Below are 23,890 nucleotides of genomic sequence, written 5' to 3'. Positions count from 1 at the left end.
GCTTTATAGGTTATAACCACCACCTTGTATTTTGCCCAGAAACATATCAGCAGCCAGTGCAGCTCCTTCAATACAGGAGTTATATGGTTTCTCCAAGATGACCCAGAGACCAACCTGGCTGCCGCATTCTGGACCAACAGTAGTTTCTGGGCTACGTACAAGGGGAGCCCAACATAGAGCGCATTGCAGTCATCCAGTCTGGAGGTTACCAGCAGATGTACCACTGTTTTGAGGTTGTTCATCTCAAGAAACAGATGCAGCTGGCATATCAGCCGAAGCTGATAGAAAGCACTTCTGGCCACCACCTCAACCTGGGAGATCAGGGAGAGACTTGGATCCAGAAGTACCCCTAGACTGCATACCTGTTCCTTCTGGGGACGTGTGACCCCACCCAGAACAGGAAGATCAAAATTGCCTCTTGAGTCCCAACCCAGCACAATGAGTATCTCCATCTTATCTGGATTCAGTCTCAGTTTGTTATCCCTCATGCAGCGTATCACCGACTCCAGGCAGGCATTTAGGGAGGTTATGCCCTCTCCTGATGATGCTCACATGGAGAAATAGATTTGAGTGTCATCAGCATGCTGATAGCACCCTGCACCAAATATCCTGATGATCTCTCCCAGAGGTTTTATGTAGATGTTAAAAAACATCGGAGACAGTGTGGAGCCTTGAGGCACACCATACAAAAGTTCAGATTTTGAAGAACAACAGTCTCCAAGGGACACCATCTGGAACCTGCCCAAGATGTAGGAGTGGAACCACTGCAAAGCAGTGTCTCCAACTCCCAACCCCCTCAGACGCTCCAGAAGGATACTATGGTCAATAGTATCGAAAGCCGCCGAGAGGTCCAAAAGGACCAACAGAGTCACACTTCCTCTGTCCATTTCCAATTGGAGATCATCCATTGGGCCGACCAAGGCAGTCTCCACCCCATAGCCAGCCCGAAAGCCAGTTTGAAATGGGTCAAGATAATCAGTTTCCTCCAAGACTCTGTGGAGCTGGGAGGCTCCAGGGTCTGTTTTGGGTCTGTTTCGAGCTCAGAACAAAACAACCCATTTCAATTTGAAATGTTTTGGCAATTTGAGTGCCATATTGGAGGCCTGTTTTTCCCCTTGATGACTGGCTTTCTGGCACTGGCTTCTGATTGGCTTGCAATCCTATAGGGGTTTGGGAGAAAGGTTAAAAATTTGTTTAAAATTGACTGCTTGCCCATTTCTTTTGTGCATTGGATGGTAGGTAGTCCCCATCATGCCCTACCACCCAACCAACTTTGCAGACCCCATGGGGAGCAATGGGGTGTTTTCAATTTTCCCCATTGTTCCCTATGGCTGAAACACTTGAAACATTTTGAGGTTTGTTCTGTTGAAACAACCGGATCGACTGCTGTTTCAATCAAATGTTTCAGCCATCTGCATTTTGTTTTGAGCTCAAAAGAAAAAGGAGAAATCAGTTTTGTGCATGTCCCTTAAAGAGAGCTATGCTGTTCAGCCTAGTTTTATTCACATCTGCCAAGCAGCAGTCAGTAATTATGATGATTAGTGATTTTACATTTTTATTAGTGTCAGATTTTTTTGAAGTAGCACTGTAGCATAAGGCGTTTGTTATATAAAGGAATGTGAGAGAAGATGAGACAAATCTCTGCATGTATGTGCTAGCAGAGGTGTGCATACATTGCAAAGGACTTGTGTAGATATAACTTGATCTCTCAGAAAATATATTAGGTCCATAAACAGAATTTCAAATAATGTTTAGGGCAGGATGCGGTGATTACTACTTGACTTGATCTTGTATATAGGAAATACATGAGCATTACCCCATGTATATAATCATGCCTAGTTACATGCCATGAAGCAATTTAATGCTTTGAATGAAACTGATCCCACTATACTGATTAAACAAATTATCTGCCTTTTACTTATGATGAGGGCCAGTTAGTTTGTTATTGAAGACTAAATAGAAGTTCAATTTTTACTCAACTTCTGGCAATTTCCTTTGTTTTTCTTTTGTTGCATTCCTCAAGTGGCTTGCCCATACTTTAAGTACAGAATAGGAGATATGGGGGGAGAGAGAGAGAGGGAGAGAGAGAGACTCTGTTTGAAGCTACTCAGAGGTTTGGAATGTTAAAACAAGTCCCTGAAATGATGAATTAGTGGATAGAAGACAGAGGGTCAAAGGTTCTTGCCCTCAAATCTGTCTCATGGTTGTGTAGCTTGCTATAGGGATGCTAGCATCAATTTTGCATGTGTTTATTTTTGTACGAAAACATAGCATATTGGAAATGGGGCATTTAATTTCCTTCTGTACTTTAAGAAAAGGGCATAAAGACAGTCCCACAACATCAATATGAAAAATAGAACTGATTATCCTGCCACAGCTGAAAAGCCCTGAATGAGAAAAGATGGAGCTTCCACTGTTGCACAGGTATCTTTTGACTCGTAGCCTCAGTTGAACCCTGGGTTGTTCTCAATTCCTGAAAGAAGCCACCTTTTTGTTCTCAATGGTGCTTCTTACTTCTTGTTGTCTCTTCCTTTCCACACATCCATCCTTTCCTCTTCAGGAAAACTAGATTGTTTTTACATAGTTCAGTGCTTTGAGTCATAATGTGCTTCTACACAATCTCCTGGATTTCATAAGTACTTCTTTTTAAAGGGTGTTTTAGCTACATAAATATAATGTGACCTTTAATTTTTTTCTCACATTGATACATATTTCTCTCTCTCCTATTGATACACATGACTTCATTTCATGAGGAAATGAAGTCTTGTGCACTAAAAATGTGGTAATAAATACTAGGCATTTCTACTTGGTTTGTGAACTTCTTTTTTGTTTAATTAAGGACCAATCCAGATTAAAAAATACCATGATTCTTGTTTTAAACACAGTTTAAAGCTCCCCCTGGAGTCTGAGCCAAGTAAAATCTATAAACAACCATGGGATGCATGTATATTATTTTCAGGAATATGTCACTGTAATCCCCCCCCCTTGCAAACTGCTGCGGAAGATTGCACAATGAGGCAGTTCAGTCAAAATCACAATCCACAAGCCTTTCCCCCAGGGGTGTAGCAACCAGTGTTCAAAAGTGTCCAAAAGTGTCCCGCACTCCCAGGGGCCCTGCCATCTGCCCCTCACCTTCGTGCCTTCTCACTCCCACTTCTTGTGGCCATTGTGGCTTGCCTCCTGCCCTGCTACCCCTTGCCCCCACTGTTTGCCTTCTGCCCAGCTGTTCCTCATCACCGCTGCTCCTCACCCCTCCTCATTCACTTGAGTGAGAAGCCATAGAACCCCTCAGCACTATATGAGCCAGCTAAGAAGGTGTGCATGCACCCTGATGCCTAAACTGGATGCATGCACACACTCCATTTTGTAGGGTTTGCACAGTGGTAAGTATTTCTGTGACTTCTCTCTTCATTCAAGCAAGCAGATAAATAATGGAACATCCCACCCCGCTGTGTGAACTGGCTACTGAGTGGTGGAAGAAGTGGCAGGGCAAGAGGCAAGTGACAGGTTTTAGTGGTGGGGCAGCTGAGGAGCTGCAGGATGTCAGTGATGGCACTAGGTAAAAGAGAAAGTTAAAAATAAAGTAAAAAATATTTATGTCATGAAAACACACACACAAAGATCCCAATGTTCATTTATTGAACACAGGCCCTTGCTGACCTTACTACACCCCTGCTTGTTCCTGTTGTAGACTCATGTTCCTAAATATTATCCCTTACATAAATGCTGTATTTGTGGCTGGTTGGAACAGAAATCTTTTGTTGGTCCCCCTTGTGTCCTGTTTTGCATTATCAAAATTCTTTCAGGTTTAGTGTATTTCTCCCATGATCCATGGAGAACAAAGTGCAAAACGAAAATTACATCACTGATTTCAGTGAGTAGGAAAGGGAGACCTTGGAGTCTGGAGGTCTAGGAAGACCCTGACAAGACAATACCTTGTCAATCAACTAAGTTGTAGCCCTAAACCTCTCTTCAGGGACTTAAAGATGGCCGAATTCCAAGCTGACTCTCATAATCTAGATTTTTATGTCTAATTGTGCATGTTTTACAGTCATTTAAATAATAAATAAATAAATAATTTCAGTATTCTGGGGAACCCTAGGGGGTAACTGCTTGGTTACTGGGTATACCTCCAGATATGGGTGCAGTTATTTCCTTATAGATATTATTATTTAATGTGGCAAATGGCTCCCTATTTGGAATGGTGAACTTCGCATTCAGCTTACCAGTGATGGTCCAAAACCTCTTGGCACTTGAATCTGGATGCCAAATGCTCTCTCTCTCCCCCGCCCATTTCTTCTTCTTCAAGTTATGCACATACCTACACATACTCTCCTTTAGCACCACCTTCTCCTTTCCATTGCAGTAACCATAATATGATATACAATGGATGCATCCTTATCTGCTTCCTCCCTTGTATGCCACTGAAAATGAGAAAGGGAAGGAAGAAATGAAGAAATTACAGGGAAGAAGGCAGATGAGGATTCACACACTGCACAAAACATGGCAACTGTTGCCTCACAAAGGAGGATAAGGTGGCAGAGATGTGTGTGTGTGTGTGTGTGTGTGTGTGTGTACACACACATACATGTGCAGGTGTGTGTAAATGCCTTGGAAAAATAGAAGAAACAGTGTTATTTAGCACTTTGCCTCAGGCACAAAGAGGTCTTGTACCATCACTGAAGAACTGGATGCTAATCTCAGCAACTGGGTACTCTAATGCTCTTTCTTTATTTTTTCTCCTGCATTCCCCTTTCTCATTATCAGCCCAGTGGCAGACAAGGAGAAGGAAGAAGCAGTGATGAAGAGGTGGTAGTGGTGTTCAGAAAGAGGGAAGTGCAACAGCTACTACTCAGTAAAGAGCTACTCAGGTGGTAGAGGGCAGCAGAGGGAGGCAGGTGAGGTGGTAGGTGCAGCAGGAGGTATCTTACCACCCTTCTGATGCCCCAATAATTCACCTATCGACCTCCTCATCTTGCCTCATGGAAAAACTGTCTGTGGAGCTTACACATCCCTTTCCCCATGTAATACACGAACATGTCCTATGTTCTACACTTGATTTGTGAATAATTGCTAGTAATTCCACAGTATAATAGAATATCAAGTCTTCTGATTGTTTTATTACCTCCTTGGCTGGACACCCTCCACTTCCTAGCCCGCTATCAAAATACTAGGTTTGCTTCATTCCCAGCCATGATCATCCTGTTTAAATGGTTTCATTGACAATGTTGCTTTTGGCTTTTGTCATATCTTTTGAAATACAGGCATAGAGAATGGTTTTGTTCAATGCTACCAATATCATTTAAACCTGTACACAGCTTCTGTAGTTCAAATATTCTAAGAGTTCTGTTCCAGCCTGCAAGTTTGAGACAAACATTTCAAGTGATGACATGGGGAACACTTTGATTTAGTCAGACTTTATTTGATGGGGTCTAGAGGAGACCATGCAAACTTAATACAAATAGAAAAATGGCAGAGTAATCAGAATTGTGATTGCCATCATTCACACCACAAATCTCTGAAATTCTGACAGTGGCAAACATTATTCTTCCAGGTCACTTCAGTCTTTAACAAGAACCTAAAAGGTGTGTCTCTTTCTTTCCTCCCAAATATTCTTATTCACGACTCTTTCAGATATTGTCTTGGGTACTGGAACAGAAAATTCAATCTATGCCCAGTGTGCGCAAATGTAGACGTTTTGATGACAGGCTGGCAACATCTATTTTCGTTATCACTGGGGATCTTTAATAAGGAATGTAACATATGGGTGAGTGCATTGATTCTCAAACTTTATTATCACAGGCCCTCCTAAGTTAGGAAAAAGCCTTTTGGGAGCCCTTGAAATGTAACACAGCTACATCATTTGGTCTATGTGGTGCTTCATAGATCTAGTCCTGGCAAATCTAAAAAATACATTTATGTAAAAAACAAACAATTCAATTTTCTCTCCCACTAGCACTGATCGGCAGAGTTAAAATAAGAACAACTGAAATGGGGAGTCTTGGTCCAATGAACGCATATTTTTTTTTAAAAAAAAATGCCTATGGGGCTTATGGAGAAGTCCCTGTTTTCCATAGCAACACTATTACAGAGGCACTCCTCAACAGGGGTGTGCATGGAACCGTCTGGCCCAGTTTGGTTCAAGGCTGGATCAGCCTCGATTGGAATCGGGCCAGTTCGGTCCGGCCCCCATCGAAACGCCACCCCCCCGGTCCAGTCCTGGACCAGTCCATGAATTTTTTTTTAAAATGTTTTAAAATGTAAAAAGTAACTACTTATTGCCCCTTTGGGGGAGCTTGCTGTAGCTATGGGAGGGGTGTGTGTGTCCGCGCAGGTTCCCTCTCCTCCTGACAGCCTCCCTCATCACCGCTGTGTCTGGGTAAACTTAGTATTTTTGGCCCTTCTGGGCCTCCATAAGCAAGTGGCTGCCATTTTGGCCTCCGCTGCGCATGCACAAATGCCATCTGTGAGGCTGTAGGCCATGCCAGGCCTGTGCGGCAGCCGCCAAAATGACGGCCGCTTGCTTTTACGGAGGCCAGAAAGGGCCCAAAAGACAAAGTTTACCCAGCCGCGGCGGTGATGAGGGAGGCCGGCAGGGGGACAGGCAACTTGCGTGGACCCCCCCCCCCCGTGGCTACAGCAAGCCCCCTGAAGGGGCTACAGGTAGTTACTTTTTACATTTTAATTTTTTTAAAAAAATAAAATTTCGCGGACCTGCCGTACCTGACCCAATGGTCTGGTTCCGGTCCAGACGGAACCGGGGAGGGGGAGCGTTCAGTTCTATCACGAACCCATGAACCCCTGGACCAAACCGTCAGACCGTGGAACGCCGGACTGGTTCTGCACATCCCTACTCCTCAAACTTTGAGAATGATATAGCAGAAACAGCTATGGAGGATTTTCTTTTCCTATGTTTCTGCCTTTTCCCAAATAAATTTAGAAATTGTAGGAATGACATCTTTATTTGCTGTTGATAGTGCAGTTGTATTTTGTTTTGTTTTTTGTGAGAATAGAGGCAGCAAATGAAGATGTATCAGGATTGAAGTGCATTTGTGATAAAAGCTTTACCTCTTGATATTCTCCTGCTGTGGAAGCTTTATTTCATTCATTCATTCATTCATTCATTCATTCATTCATTGTTCCATTTCTATACTGATTTTCACTAAAATATTCCCAAAGTGGTTTACAATATAATTAAAACTATGCACAATTAAAATCCAAATTAAAATGTGATATTCATCAATATTAAATATAAACATATCTCTGTTTAAAAGTTTAAAAACCTATATAAAATGCTAACACACCAAATACAAAGCAGCAGTAGTAAAAAAGCCTGGGTGAAGCTTGAGGGTCACATAACTAGTTAGCATGCCAGAGTCTCGTACATTATCAAAATTAAAGGTATTAAAGGTATAGATCATCTTGGCTTTTTAAATAAGTGTGTAACATGTTGGCTGCATATGAACACAAGAAGAATCATGTCGGATCAGGCCAAGGCCTATCTAGTTCAGCATCTTGTTTCCCACTGTGATCCACAAGGTACATCTGGAAACTCCACAAGCAAGAGATGAAGGCCCACCATTGCTCCCCTGAAACCAGTCTTCAGCAACAGACCCTGCCGTAGTAAGGTCAGGTCCTCTAAATAACAATGTGCTTTACTTCTTTAATCAGTCATTTTCATCGCAAGATGCTAATTAAATACAGAAGCTTGGAAAATCCACTTTTCATCCAAGAAGCTGGTTACCTTAAATGGCCACACTTTCCACATGTCCTCAAGTCTCTGGCGAGTTTTCCAGCCCAATGCAGTCAAACTCTACAAAACATTCAAAGAGTTCCTCCCTTTCCTTGCCTCCAACATTCTAGAGAAAAGGAAGAACTTGTTTTCAGTCTTGTTCTCAGACATCTTAAATCTGCTTCAGATACTTACTGGCCATCACACAGTTGCTCTTGGGAGCCCACAAAGGTGGTTATGGGCTTGCCTACTAGGGACCATATAAATGCAGTTGTATGGACCAGTGTCTCTACATGGGAGATGGACATGTGGTGACTGTAATTTGAGTGACAGTGGCCAGAGGCGCCTCTGGCCAGTGGCCTCCTAGGTCTGGGGGTGCCTCCTGTAGGCACTCTGCACCACCCCACCACTGCCCCTGCACCTGCTGGGTGGCTCCAACACACCTTTTAAAAGAAAAAACCACCGCTGTGTGGTGGCAGCACTAGCTGTGGGGAGGGTGGGGGCAGGGTGATGAAGCGAGAGTTCCCCTTAATGAGATACCTGGAGGGAGTGTGGGATGGGACATGGCGGTGGTTGCAGGGAGGGTGGGGTGGGCAAGGAGGGGAGAGTTCCCCCTGTTACCCTCCATCGACTCCGAGATGGGAGGCGGCAAGCTCCATCCAGCTCCACTCCCTCCTCCCAAGTGACGGCCTCTCGCCCCTCTGCTTCCTCCATTTGGAGGAGGCAGAGAGGTGAGAGGCTGTCACTTGGGAGGAGGGAGCAGAGCTGGATGGAGCTCTTCACTCCCCAGTCCCATCCCGGACAGAGGGTAACAGGGGGAACTCTCCTCTCCTTACCCCCACCCTCCCTGCAACTGACACTGCCGTGCCCCCTACCCCCACATAAACATCTCCTTAAAGGGGAGCTCTCCCTTCTCCACCGCCCATCCTCTCCACAGCTGGTGCCCCACCGTGTAGTGGCATTTTTTAAAAAAAACAGTGTGTAAAATGGGTGGACTTTCTCCTAACACCCCCCCCCCCATCATGATGGGGGGCGGGCTCCAAAGCCCTTCAAGTCTGGGCTCCCAAATGACATACTGACTGTGGCAGCTTGAAAAATGGATTGTTATGATTCTGCAAATCATAGTGGCTGACACCCAGACTAACTTACTGAATGGTACTGTTCAGGGAACATTCTAAAGGATTACTAAATTTCAGTAGGATTTCTTCTAGTAAATTTAAGGCAAGATGTCAGCCAATGATCACATGTCCACTCTCCCCTTAGGGGAAAGGATGCACTTTTATAAGTTATCCAGCTCTGCTGAAAACATTGTGTCAGCCTAAGCAATTTCTGTGGGATCAAATCAACTTAAAACCTCATTTTTACTTTATTCTCTGCTGGAGAATAAAAAGATACTATGGGGTGCTGGAAGATGGGGAAGAGAAGGTAAGCGGCCAGACCCCTATGCCTTATGGTGGTCTGGTGGTCTTGGTGGTCTTGGTGGTCTGGCTTCCCCCACCCCACCTTAGGCTCTCTCCTCTTGCAACCTCTCTGTGTCAATCCTTCATTCCCAACCTGACTGGGATATTCCTGGGCAAAATGCTCTGTCAGATCCCAGCAGGAAGAAATGCAGGGGGAAGGAAGTGACTGCAGAAGCTGTAAGTGGGGCTCTGGGGCTCTGGAAGGTGTGGGAGTGAAGACAAGGGACCAGAAGTCATTCTTAAGGCTTGGTGGGTAAAACTGCCCCCTTTGTCTTGTCACAGCAAAAACTTAAAAAAATAAAAATTCATGTTTAAAATTCATACATGTAGGTGTACACACACAGTTTTCCACATTTATTTTATAAGAGAAAGTGGGTGAAATTTGTAAAAAGCACACTTGTCTTGTAAAGTAAAGGTAAAGTGTGCCGTTGAGTTGATTTCAACTCATGGTGCCCACCGAGCCCTGTGGTTTTCTTTGGTGGAATACAGGAGGAGTTCACCATTGCCTCCTCCCATGCAATATGAGGATGTCTTTCAGCTTCTTCCTATATCACTGCTGCCCGATATAGTACCAGCGGGGATTCGAACCAGCAACCTTCTGCTTGTTAGTCAAGCATTTCCCCACTGCGCCACTTACTTGTAAGCAGCACATTTCATACCTATGTCAGTTAGTATGGCAGGAATTAAAAGGGCTTTCTCACAACTTTCCACCTCAAACAAGGGAGGGAAAAAATTGTGACAAAAGTAAGTTTTGCCTACATAACTGGATGATCCAATTTTGGGCCCAGTACTGTTTATAATTCAAACTCTATGGTAAGGGGGGTGGAAAACACCACATTGCAATTCAGATGATTAATCACACAATAGTGACTACCCCACATTCTAAATCCTACATTACATCTAGTATTTAAATCCAGGGTAGAGAATGTATGGTTTTCCATCCAGAAGATGATTTGTACATGGGTAAGGTAAAGGTAAAGAGTGCCGTCTAGTTGGTGTCTACTCCTGGTGACCACAGAGCCCTGTGGTTGTCTTTGGTAGAATACAGGAGGGGTTTACCATTGCCATCTCCTGCACAGTATGAGATGATGCCTTCCTGCATCCTCCTATATCGCTGCTGCCTGATATAGGTATTTCCCATAGTCTGGGAAACATACCTGTGGGGATTTGAACTGGCAAACTCTGGGTTGATATTTAAGTCATTTCCCTGCTGCACCATTAGGTGGCTTAGAGAAATATAATCATGCACTGAAAGTATTGTCTGAACTGGCCTACTGTGAAGTGAGAATTCTAAATTATTGCTCTTAGCACTGCAGGAACCAATTCTGGCCACTAGAGGCATGAGGAGCTATGTTAATAGGTCTCTCATGGTCAACTAAGACTCAGTTAAAATTGTTCAGTTGTTGAAGGTATTTGGGCATGATGTTCCTTCTCCCAGTATATGATCTTTAGTTTCTTAATAAATCTTTATTTATTTTTTTAACAAAACCTAATGTCTCCAGATAATCTCTTGGGTTTAACTTTGTGAGGCCTGCTGTGTGAGGATTTTAATGCTTTTCCTCACATCCCTCAACAGTCACAGCCTTTGCTAGGAGCTTTTATACTGGCTGGCTACTGAGAGACTGAAACAAAGAAAGGTGTTACAGGGACTCTCAGCTTCGTGAGAGTGAGATATATTTCACAGGAGGAAAGAAATATTATTTCATTAGAAAATATGAGGACAGAATCTCCTACTATAAAAACAGAATACACAATTAGAGAGAACATACAACTCCAGGAAGAGAACAATTGTAGAAAAACATAGGTTTAATCACTGTCAATTGTGTTTCCTCACCTTTCTCCCTATTTCCCATGTTCAACAAATTTTCCTCTTCACTCCTTACCTTCTACTCCTCAACATTTGATTTTAAATGGTCAAATAACTGACCATTAAATGGTCCTAAATGGTCTACAACTTTTCTTGGTCAACATTTCTTTCCACCAAGTAGGGATCCAAAAACCTTTGTCCTGAAGATGTAATTCTTTATATTATATTAATGCCATCATGAACAGAGATGGTGTTCTATGTAGAGCTGCTTTGATAGAAAAGGCTGTTCAGCAAAATATCCCCTGGTTTAAATATTTTCAGGTTAGACATCTTTAAGGAGATGTTATCATCTATTAACAAAGCATTAACAGATTTTGAAAATAATGCTAATGGAGGGATCACAAGGGTTTAAAGGTTTCATTACTAAAATTTAGAGCACTCTTGTAATGTTAAAATGGGAAAAATTTCCATATGGTTACATGAGAAGTTGGGAAACAGATTTAAGAGTCAGTATGGACAAATATATTGTCTAAAGGTCTGTTTTCCTCTCCTTCATTAAATGTAAGGGAATCTACACCCAATAGGAGAGAGATTGAGATCCTTGCCTCCCTCCTTTCCCCAACCCACACCCCCTTCTTCCTTCTCATCTTGTTACCTTGGAATCTGCTGTAAATATCCTGATTCTGCAATGGTGTTGGGGTCTCTTTAAGCCGTCCCTTTAAGTAGTCTCATGAGCAGCCCAACCCAGGCTAGCCCTGGGTTGGGCTGTTCATGTGCAACAATTTTGATTCTGGTGCTGCCTTTGCCCCAGTTTGAAGCTCAGCTTTTTACTGGGGTTGGAGGGCACAAGAGTGCCCTCCATCCCAGGGCTGGGATCATATGTGGTGGTCTTGCCCATGATTTAAATTATTTTTGCACAGAGTGATTCAGTATGTCAAATTATGTCTGTGGTGGTATTCTGGAAACCTGAAAGAATTTTGCTTCATGCCTTTGAGAAGACACCATTGCCTACTGCATGCAGGGAACTGATAATGCTTTTATTATTGGCAGCAAAACTTTGCATTTTTAAGGAATGGAAAAGGAAGAACCTTTCAAAAAATTAAATGTTGGTTCAATAAAACTTGGGAGTTACTAGTGCAGGACAAGCTCTCTTCCCAGCTAAAAGCTTATCCAGATTACAAGTGTTTCTTTTTAGACCTTTGGTTACCCTTTTTAAAATGTATTGATGCAAAAACAAAACAAAACAAAACAAAAAACCCTGCATGTACAGGACTTTAAACGACCTGAAAGGTTGACAATGATTTTTATTTTATAAATTTATTTACAAATATTCTAAATGATTTAATTGGAATAATGATTCACATTTATTTGTTCCTGAGTGTAGTTTTATCTTTAAAAAATATATTTTGTTTTCTTTTGCATATCTCTGCAAAGATAAGATAAGATAAGATAAGATAAGATAAGATAAGATAAGATAAGATAAGATAAGATAAGATTTTGAATGCTGTAGGTTGCACAATGGTGGATGTCTCTGAAGTTTTGAAGAGTTCCTTCAGGATATCAGGGTTATGCCAACTGGTGTATTTTAGAAAGTGCTGCACTTGCAGGGGCATAACTATAATAGGGCAAGGGGAGACAGTTGTCTGAGGGCCCACTGCCTTGGGGGGGCCCCCAGAGGCGAGTCACATGACTGACTCCCCCGGCTGCGCACCTGCCCGGGCTTCCTTCAGTTGTATTCATCCTCCAAAATTGATGTGAATGTTAAGACCTGGAGCTACCAGAACAGCATGTCTTTCTCTAGTACCATTAAATGACTTGCAGCATCCACAATTTACAAAACCTTTAAAAACATAATTTAGGATGATGTTCTATTGTGGCACATAGGTGTTATATATATATAAATTTTACTGTGCTTTTTGTTACCACTGTTCAGCCTCATTTAGGATTTATTTACTTCATGAACTGAGCTTCAGTGGTGGCGGGGGGGGGCATTTTAAAATCTTGTCTCTGGGCCCACTCCAACCTTGCCACGCCCCTGTGCACTTGCCACATGATTTGCCTTCCTTCTTTGCTGTCACTCAGTCAAAGCAAGATGGACTGATGTGATAGTTCCATTTCATACGAAGGTTGCATTCCATTGGCTGCCTGTCCTAACATGTAGCATTTATTGTATGCAATGATGACATCTTCCTTTTCCACAAACACCACCTCAGCATTCTAGGGCACACTGTACAGGCTCACTTCAGGATACCTCACAGAACAACTCAGCAATGTTGTCTGTGAATTGCCAGTGCAAATTATTCATAGTCATCTTAGCATTTTATAATGGGTTGAGGGCTTGGTCAACTGGTATTGCTCTCTAGTGGATTGGTTTTATTATGTATGTATGTATGTATGTATAAATGTATGTATTAATTTATTTCATTTATATCCTGCTCTTCCTCCGAGGAGCTCAGAGTGGTGTACATGCTTATTTTTATACTCACAACATCCCTGTGAGGTAGGTTAGTCTGAGAGATACATGACTGGCCCAGAGTCATCCAGTGAGTTTTATGGTTGAATAGTGGTTCACACTTGGGTCTTCCCGGTCCTAGTCCAACACTCTAACCACTATGCTATGCTGGAGTTTGGTTACTAAGGTCTGGAACATGTTTGTCGGGGCCTTTGTCCAGATGGGAAAAGGTGGTGTTGAAGGTGCTGTGTAGGTATCATTCTGTACCACTTTTGTGAGAGGAGCAGTCTTTGATATAGAGAACTTATTGTCACTTAGGCCAGCTACACTGTACAGAAAACTATTTATGGTAGTGATTTTTATGTTTGTGGAAGTGAAGATATATTTGCATTAGAATTAGGGATGTGCGAACCGGTTTGAATTTGAACCAGTTCAAATTCGAACCAGGGTGGTTAGAAGGTTTGAATTCGAACCGAACCAGCATCAGGTTCGAGCTGCAGGTTTGAATTCGAACCGAACCAGGGGGTGGTTCGTGGCTCCAGGCAGACTTTTTCACTATCACATTTATTCATTGTTATCCCTAGCTAAGGTCCTGCATCACAGGATTAGGTTGTTCAGAGGATTTCACGAGGACGTTGCTTTGTGGCTAGAGTTTTTGAATTTGTTCAGTGGTGCCACCTTTGGGAGGGACTCCATTTTGGAGGAAAGCAGCTTTCAAATCGACTCAGATGCAACAGGCTCCATTAGCTTTGGTCTATGTTGGTGGTGCCAGTGGTGCACAGCCCTTTGGCCTGTGAAATGACAAGCTGACAATGTTGAGAAGGACCTCATGTTTTTGGAATCCCCCGCCCCAATACTGGTGGCAGTGCTGGTTTGGGGTCCTTCTTTCTCCAAGTCCATTCCTTTTTGGTTCAATAACCTCACAGTTGTACAGGTTGTTAACAGTCAGTCTTCCAAGTCAGCACGGGTTATGCACCTTGTGCGGGAGTTTGTGTTGCTATGTTTAAAGTTCAGTATTTCTTTTAAAGCTCATCATGTGCCCAGCCTGGACAATGGGACTGCAGATGCCCTTTTGTGCTTTCAGTTATCCAGGTTTGGGCTGCTTGCTCTGAAGGCAAACATGGAACTGGTGCCTCTTCCACGTGGTACAACAAGGTAGACTAGGCCCTCCTTGCCTCATGGGCTCCTTCCACTTGTGCAGCATACTCTAAAGCTTTGAGCAATTGCCTTTCTTCACTGTATATGGATCTGAGCAAACACACACCCACCCACCATTTAGCACATCTCCCCACCAGCACCTTTGGAGTTTCTTTTTCTTCATGAAAAGGGCTTGTCATGTTGCTCCCTTTTGCAATGGTTGTTGTTGGTATCTGTTTTCCTTAAGGCACACAGGCAGCCAGACCCGTGCAAGGATTTTAGGCTATGTAGAGCTGCTCAGTGTGGGACCAGGGCGGCAGGTAGTCCATGGATGTGAGATTGCCTGTTCAGGTCCACATCTTATGCAAATTCTTGCTGCTTTGCCCCTAATTTGTTCTGATCTTGAGGTCTGCCTTTTCTGGGTTGCTTTCGTGCTGCTGTTTTTTGGAGCTTTGTGTATAAGTGAGCTCTTGCCTCAATCCAAGTTTGACTGTTGTATGTTGTTCCATGATGTTTCAGTGCAGGATTCTATGGTTTCTTTGCAATTACATTTTTCCAAGATGGCTCATTTGGGTAATGGAACTGGAGTTCAGCTGAGGGGTGGCACTGTGCAGGGTATATGCCCCCTCATAGCAGTGGCCATCTACTTGGGGTGGAGGCCTATCAGTGTCAGTCCATTTTAAATCCATCAGGACAGTACCCCACTGAAACAGTTCCAATTCCCCCAGCAGGACCCCTGCTAACTTGGCAGAGGCACCTTTTAACATGGTGATTCTCTTTATTTAGCAGGGGGAGAGTAACTGGCCCTGTCCACCCCCAGCACAGTACCTCCAGTGACTGTTACTGGTGTCTATCTGATGTTTCTTTTAGATTGTGAGCCCTTTGGGGACAGGGACCCATCATATTTATTTGTTATTTCTCTGTGTAAACTGCCTTGAGCCATTTTTGGAAGTGCGGTATAGAAATCGAATGAATTCCAGTCCATCTTCATGAAAGTTTGCAGTCTTGCTGATTTTCCTGCAGATCGTTTTGGCATGCATTCTTTTCACATCAGTGTCACTTCTGTCACAGCTTTTGAGGGTGCCTCGCCCAAGGACATGAAGTGGATTTGGGCTGGTTTTCAGGTGCATTCTGGCTGTGTGTCTCAAAGGGCCTATTCTAAAGCATCAGTTAATCATTACTGTTCTTGTTTCCTTGTGTAGGTGTGGCAACTGGTGGGGACCATATATTGAGTTGGAGAAACAGCCATAGCATTCCTTACTGGGCATCCTTCAACTGCCGGAATCCACAGCTTGGGTTCAGGTCTCATGATGACATTCACTGGGTCTGCTGTCGAGGGATATTTTGGAGGTATCTGTTGTTGGAGGTCAAGTCATTAAGCAGAGAGTGTCAGCCACTGCATTTGTTAGATATTTATCTGGGCAAGAATGACATTGTATTTGTTTGCAGCCTCAAGTTTATACCATTAGTTGCCAACAATTTTACTCATGTTCTTTGGATCTGTCCTGGCTCCACCATCACCATAGTCAAATTATTACTTCAGCTGTGGTGGCCTGGGGCCCGGCAAGTCAGTGCACTTAACAGGTCCAGGAAGGAGGTCATTTTGGAACTGTTCAAAATTGTTTCTTGGAGGGGTGGTATTTTGTGTATACAGCCTGAGTTTTGGATACCTAGTGGGGGCATGTTGAGCAGGGATTGGATTCATCTTTCTCAGGAGGGTGGGAAGGCTTACATGCAGGGTTTGAAGGTGGGCATTTCTGCCTTTCTATCTAGGCATTTGGTGGGATGGGGCTCTCTGTGTGTGTGGGCCCGCCTGTGACAGTTGGGACTGAAGGGCAGCATGGCAATTAAGATGCAACAAAGGGGAGACCCAAGTCCCATGGTGCTGTGAAATTGTTTATTGCAGCCCAACGTGCATTGGCTGAAGTTTTCTTCAGGGGCAAAATATTTTCAGTGAAATCCTGCCATACAAAACCAACTTCTCCTCAAACAAGTAAAAGCATCCTCAGACTAGCCAAGTTGGTTTTATATGGCAGGATTTCATTGAAAATATTTTGCCCCCGAAGAAGGCTTCAGTCGATATGCATTGGGCTGCAATAAACAATTTCACAGCACCATGGGACTTGGGTCTCCCCTTTGTTGCATCTTGACTGGATGCTTCTCTTTTTTCTTCATTACTTCTGAAGCAGTGTCAATTTAAGCATGTTTGGTGTATTGGAAAGGAAGAGGAAATGTAAATGCAGTTTAAATGAAGGTTGATTTAGGGTAAAGGTGAGGAATTACAGAAGACAAAGAGAGTTTGGTTAGGAAAATCAATAATTTGGCTAACATTTCTGAATAAGAATCTAATTAGAGGCTTGCAATAAAAGAGTGCCTGGAGAGTGGGGAGGAAAGCAAAGAAGGGAGAAGCAACAAGGGAGCTTAGAGAGGCAGGGTGCTGGTATTACCTATTCTTTTAAGTGCATTGGTTGCACAACGATCAGGCCAGGTGCCTCCTTGGGAGTAGAAAGTGGGGTGAAGTGGGGATGAAGAGTGAGAGGCAGCAGACACAGCTTGTGTTTGTGAGAGTCCATAGGATGGTAGGATCCAAACAGATTCTGATGCCATGTGGCCTTCTTAGGGCAGTTATACTCTAAAATGTGCTTGAGGCAGTTTCTGAATTGATCAGGTTGTGAAACCACCCCTCCCCCCGTAGGGCAGGGTGACTCTTGCAAAACAAAAGTGTCCATTGCAAGATGGACTTAGTCCTGCAAGATGAAGGCAATAGCAAACTATGTAAATGTTCACATGTGTAAGAAGATTGGAGTATCAGGTACCCCCTGCCCCCAATAGGGGAGGTTCGTTCCTGGGCGGATGGAGCCCAATAATCAGAGGGACCCCCAAGATGGGTCTATGTTTGTTTACTATCTCAAGACTACCGTGTCTCCAGGTGCAAAGATACATGCCTAGTGTTTGTTTATAAGCGTCACCTCCCTGGTCCTTGCTAGCCAGTTCATTAAACTTAATGAGATGGGATATGGCTGTTTATCTGTACTCCTCCTTTTGGAGTATTCCAGTTGTGATCTCTTTGCTTTGATGAGTCTGTTCAGCCGGTTTTTAGTGCTCTTAAGAGGGGGACAGCATGTCCTGTTGTGATTTCATTGATTCTTGAACCTAGAGGCATGTTGCCAAATTCTGCCTGTGCTTAATGACCAACTTGAGCTAAGCCATTTGGCTAAGCATGGTGAAAAGTTCACTGAGGCTATGAGCCCATAGTCTCATGTTGTTAGTGAAATCATATATAGAGCGAGAGGTGCTTTTCTTCGTGACCCCTAAAACATGGCTTACTGGCAACAGACATTCCATTCACTCAGGCACTGTTTATGTGATTGTTCACAATGTTCTTCATATAACAGGGTGAGAGAGTGTAAGGGAGTTGCATCCTTCTGTTGAACTGTTTTTGTGATCATCATGACAAGGGCCACTGTTTCTATAGCATCAACCTTCTCTCTGATTTTCTCTCTGGCACCAATAACTTTGATCACATTCTTGCTGCTTTGCTGCTTCTCAGAATTCAGTATTTCACAGGTATCTTGCACTTTCTCCTTGATTTTGAACCTGGCATCTGTCTAAAGCAGTTTCTCTTGGGCATTTTTCATACCAGTTGTGTGTTGTGTATTGATAAGGCCAATCTTTTGAAGTCCATCAAATATCCACTGGTAACCAGCACTTCTTGCTGGTTAGCTTAGAAATGTTTGTTGGACTCTGATTTGAGATCTAATACTGGCCTCGTATTTAGTCTCTCCTTCACATACATTGATGCCACATTTCCTGATCAACTCATCTAGAGACAGGTCTGCAACCCAAGTGAGGTTGGGGACCCTTCACCCTCTGCCAGAATTAAATGAAGACAGTAGGAGCTTTTTTAAAAAAGGCTGCTCATTTTAATTTAGTCCATCTGTGGGCTCATTCTTGTGGATGACTGATTTCTTTCAGCTATCCTGCTTCACGACATGAAAAGCTCTTAAAGAAAGATGGTGAATTAATATTTCTGTCTTTTCAAGAGGCCTGAATCACCAGGCTTTTCCAATCATTTAACACTGTGATCCTCAGAGCTCTCCACTGTTGCAAAATGCTGTTGAACCAAATGGTTCTTGCCGAACCAGCATCTTAAATATTGGAGACTCTCTTTAAGATGTTGTCTGCAATTTATTTAAGCTGTGTGTTCACAAGACTTTTCAGACTTCAGCTGCTTTGAACACTGTGCCACATGGCATTCATACAAGCACACATGGTCTAGCTGTTAAAATGGAAAACTAATGTATAAATCACTGCCAAAAATCATGCTGCCTTCTTAGTCAGAAAGAGACCACTGAAATGCTATAAAAGCAAGAGAAGCTGACAAGAAAAGCAAAAGGAAAAGACTAAATAAAATACCTTTCGCCCCCGCACGCAGTCTGTAATGATTCTATAGGCTTCAGTCCCACAGTATTCATTTACTATTGCCTCCTGGAAGAGTCCACATTCTCTGCAGTAGTTATGTTGCCCATAGCAAATATCCAAAGTGTGAATGACAGATGTACTGATACTTAAATAGCCACATTCTGATATTTTGAGACATGGCTCCTGAATACATTTACCTAGGTGTTTCAGTTATATGTCTGTTTCTTGAACTTTACATGTTTCCTGAAGGAAACCCTGGGTGATGTGGATGATGTGGCAAATGTGACTTCTCTGCAAAGTGTGGGGCAATTCTTAGATGTGGACCTGTTCATAGATGTTTAAACAGAGAAAAGCTTTCTGCTAATATAAGGCAAGCAGGCATAAAGCAATTGGGAAGTTTATTGCTGAAAAATGGGTCAACAGAAATCAGGGTTCTGTCACCATATCTGATAGAGGTTTAACATCGGTGATCTTTTTGTTTGATTTATCATACATTCTCTTTGTTATGCCACTTTCCAGTCCACTCCACCAGGGGTTTCCAATCTTGAGGGTCCAGATGTTGTTGGATTACAACTTCTATCATTCCTGTGGATGGTATAAATTGTAGTACAACAACAGCTAGATACCCAAGGCTGGGAAGCTCTGCGATATGCCATCATGTGAGAGAGAGAGAGAGAGAGAGAGAGAGAGAGAGAGAGAGAGAGAGAGAGAGAGAGGCAGGCTGCAATGGGTTGGAGGGTCCTGAAGAGAATGGAGGTGTTCAAGCAAAAAATAGTGAGAAACCTGAGAAGATGTTGGATAATGCAGGTCTGGTCCTTTTTGATAGGTAGTAATGTTAGAGCAGTTTGGAATTATGGATGAAATATGACTGGATTATATTTTGTTATGAAGAAAACCATAGTATATAATATAATCACAAATAAGTACATTGCTCTCTTGCTTATTTACAGATATGTGGTGGTAAAATCCATAGAAGACTGTTCTGTATGTTTTAAATAACTAACCCCAAGGCTTCCTGTTTTGAAGGTGTTTACAGTATACTCTTTATGCAAAAGTGAGTTTTCAATCATCTGTGATTTATGCTCTTCACAATGACCTCCTTGAGGTCTTTCCCGGGGTACATAATTTTATCTTAATTAATACATCTAGGTAGAAAACATTTTTTATCTAAAACAACAACAAGCCTGTTCAGATTGACCACAGAATAATTTTCTCATTGTGAAATTAAGGACGGGGTGGGGGAAGGTAAATTGATAAGGGCAAATGGAATTAGCCCAGGAAACCACATTGAACACACAAAGCTGCTTTGGAAATAATTAACATAAATCTTTTTTAGGAATATGATCCCATATTTCAGCTGCAGATCAACTGTGTCTACGTGAAGCAATATTTCTCTTTACATTTGACAATATACACCTTGATTGTAAAATTTACCTTTTGCTCTCTGCTAGCAAGGATAAAGTAAGACATTTTGGTTTGTGACAGGCATAGTACAGGCTTTGCTGAACTATTTCCATGCCTATTTTGTATGTTTGTATTTGTTGTGGAATTAACAAATGATCCATAGGAATGGAGATTTGCCCATTTATTCCAAAGCTAACCATGGCAAAGAGGCATTGCGCCCACACCCCCAAGAAGACATGAGACACAGGTTTATGGTGAAAAGGGCCACAATTTTATTGATAATTTTGAATAGTAACTGGAATGGAACACAGATTGGCTCTCCACTCCCACAGTGTGGTAGCTAAAGACTTGCCATCTCAGTGCAAGCCTCACCTGATTTCCCTGCGGGCGACACACCTTGGCTCCAGGCAGCCCCATTGACCTAACATCTCAGCTGACCTAAGGTCAGGTCTATGCCCTCATAGGCACCTCCCCCCCGAAGCCATCAAGCCTTTCAAGGAGGTGTCACTTGAAAGAGTAGAGTAGGCGAGATCAGAGTTCAATGAGCCATCAAACCTCTAGGGAGTAGACCGGTCCCCTCTATCGCCAAATGTGTACCTGAATATGCTCACTGAACCTGCCAATTGTGACCAGGAACTGTAACAGCAACTATCTAACTAAGAGGTACAATCAGTAAGAGGCAGGTGAAAAGGGATGCACACCACATGCCAATCAGGTGAGCGCTCCCCCAAATTCCTGCCTGGCCCCAATAGGTGACCAGCAAGCCCAATCTGTACCAAGGGAAAGGAGGGAGGGTGCCTGCCAAAAATGGACTGAGGAGGAAGGATGCTGATGAGCAGCTGCTCGGCGGAAGCTCTACCCTCCTCATCCCAAGCAAACTTATTGGCTCCTATACTTGCCTTGTGCTCCCTTGGAAGGGGGCTGGGCTGGGGCAAATGGGCTGTGCTGCCTATGCAGTCAGCGAGCAGCCAACTTACAGTCGAAGACTATAGATGGACCAAAATCAAATTTATGATTTATACTGGACTATGTACTTCTTTAGCTAAAGTGTGACTATTTACTAGTTGGGCACAAGGATCCAACACCATACTCACAGTCTGTGACCACTTTATGCAGAGAACTTTCTGCTTCAGCTGTGGTTTCTGTGTGTAAGAGTTGGGAGGACAGGAAGCAAGGATTATGTCATTAAGTCCTATGTAGGTCACTTTTTGGGAAATGATGACAGAACTTTTAATCAGGCATTCCTGGTGGAAATAGCTTTTCATGGCAATGCTGTTTGTGCTGAAACCCAGAACGTCAATTTTTGAATTTCAGAATGAAGATAATCAGCATGTCACACCATTCTTCTCTGAACTGTGAGCCAGTAAACAGTCAGGTCTTGATCACTGAAGCACTGGTCTGATAGCATTTCACCCTATGGAGCTCATGAGAAGCAGCGTATAAAGGAAAAGCAAAAAAGCAAGCAGAAATCAGTCAGTGCACAAGTTTCTACCCATGTTTCCAACATATGGGAACTGTCTTTTTAAAGTACATAAAAGAAAATATCCTTCTACATAGTATGCAGGTCATATGGAACACTCAGGTAATCATAGGGGAGATCAAAGAAGGAAACTAATAATTGTTATTTGTTTTCTTCTTTCATCTCATCTGTGCTTCTTATTCTCTCACTACTTTTAACTTTTACTGCTATTGATTTACAGTGTTATTGTTTCATTGTTTTTATTGATGCAAGTCAGTCTGAGAGTGTGTTTTAACAGAAGGAGGGAGTATAAATGTTATACATATATAAAGGTATTATTAGTACTCTTACATTGTTGAATGCTCTTTCAGGAATACTTATCTGCCCATTGCCAAATGTAGGGCATTGTGCTTACCTGTCTATGGAGCTTATCTAGTCTTATAGTCACCTGGTTTTGATGGCATATTTCCATGGAAGCCTGTTCCATGAATTTCATTTAAGTTTATTTCTGAGTAAATAAATTGTGTTTTACTCAGATTTTACTCAAGTGTGTTTAGGACTTTAGCCTCTCTGTTAACATACCACTCTGTTAAAATTAAGTACTTTTTGAGGTGCTTCACACTAGCAGTGTGAAGTGCCAAAAATGGGTCTGTGAGGAGAGTGGGTTTGACCTGCTCTCCCCACAGACAATCAGGGAGTACTCCCTGGGTGGCCAGATTGGCCACCCAGATGATTACCTGCTCCGTCATGGAGCTGGTTGGGGTAGCAGGGTTCAGGTTTCCCTGGCCCCCAGAAGTTCCATAAGGCACTACGAGAGTGCATGGTGCCTTGTGGGGAGCCTCCCAGTTGGGAGGCAACTCGTGAGTCGCTGCAGCATGGAGCCATGCTGTAGTGACATACAGAGGCGCTTCACACTATTAGTGTGAAGTGCTGGGAGGGATAGTGCAGGAAGATCGAGCTTAGCACCTCTCCCTGTACGCAAGTGGATCGGCCACCCACACAACTACCAGCTAGGGAAGGCGGAGATCAGGGGTTGCCTGGCCCCCAGAAGTCCCAGCATGCCCCACGCGAGTGCACCAGGCATGCTGGGGAGACCTCTGAGGCTGGGAGGCTTGATGGAGCTTCCCACTTGGGGTCTCCTCATGAGTCACTGCAGCACGGAGATGCACCATGGCATCTCACAACCCAAAAACCCAAGTTAGCGGAGCACTCACTCCGCCAAAACCTAAAAGTGGTTCCATGGGAACATAGGAAGCTGCTTTATACCGAGTCAAACCAGTATTGTTTTTGTATTTAAAGAGTGTTCTGGAGCTGGTAAGTTTCAAAACTATTGAATGGAATGATTTAGACTAAATTAAGGCTGTTGGATATTATCATTTATGTACTAAAGGACCATTTGGGTTTCTTCCAGCCTGACAACTGTAAGATTCCATTAACAACTTGCTGCAGGAACTTGCATATATACATGGAAGGACTGGGCATGCAGCTTGGAAGAAAAGAAGAAAAAACTATATCCGTATGAATCACTTGAAGAAAATTCCAGCCTCCTTCTCCATGGTCTATTCTGTATTCTTTGGGGTTTTATTAAATTTGAAACATTAAAAAGAAAACATCCTCTTAAAAACAAAATAGAAGAATGGAACACTTTGAGGTTAGTAAGACCCCTCCTGTTCAGGGGATGCTTCCCATTTACTTTGGTTTTCATTTTTCTCTTGATCTACAGATGCACACTCTAGTATACTTTTAGGACTGGTGCCATTATTATTCTGTATGTATGTTTGTCAAAGAATTCATGTGCAACAGACACATTTAGTCTGCAATCACTCAGGGAGCCTTGGCATTTCACATATGAAAAGATTCCCATCTGATTCTTCAGTGTGAAAGAAGCATGGCTTTGTTCTTATCACTTCAGTAAATGGCCCTCTTTTCCTTTTGAGGGTCAGTGATTCGCAACTAATCGTCTTTGTTTATATCTACCAGAAGTGTGCATTGCAAGCTTTGATGAATCAAATGGGGA

The 23,890-nt window shown here is 43.0% G+C and overlaps 1 pseudogene; it reads right to left on the bottom strand.

Annotated features, from left to right (window-relative positions):
* Positions 1-17,937: 17,937 nt before the first annotated feature.
* LOC128343634 (polymerase delta-interacting protein 3-like) lies at positions 17,938-20,527 on the bottom strand (annotated as a pseudogene).
* Positions 20,528-23,890: the final 3,363 nt, after the last annotated feature.

The sequence above is a fragment of the Hemicordylus capensis genome, chromosome 2 (assembly GCF_027244095.1).
Source record: "Hemicordylus capensis ecotype Gifberg chromosome 2, rHemCap1.1.pri, whole genome shotgun sequence".
In the NCBI taxonomy this organism is placed as follows: domain Eukaryota; kingdom Metazoa; phylum Chordata; class Lepidosauria; order Squamata; family Cordylidae; genus Hemicordylus; species Hemicordylus capensis.
This window is presented reverse-complemented; position numbering and strand designations above follow the sequence as displayed.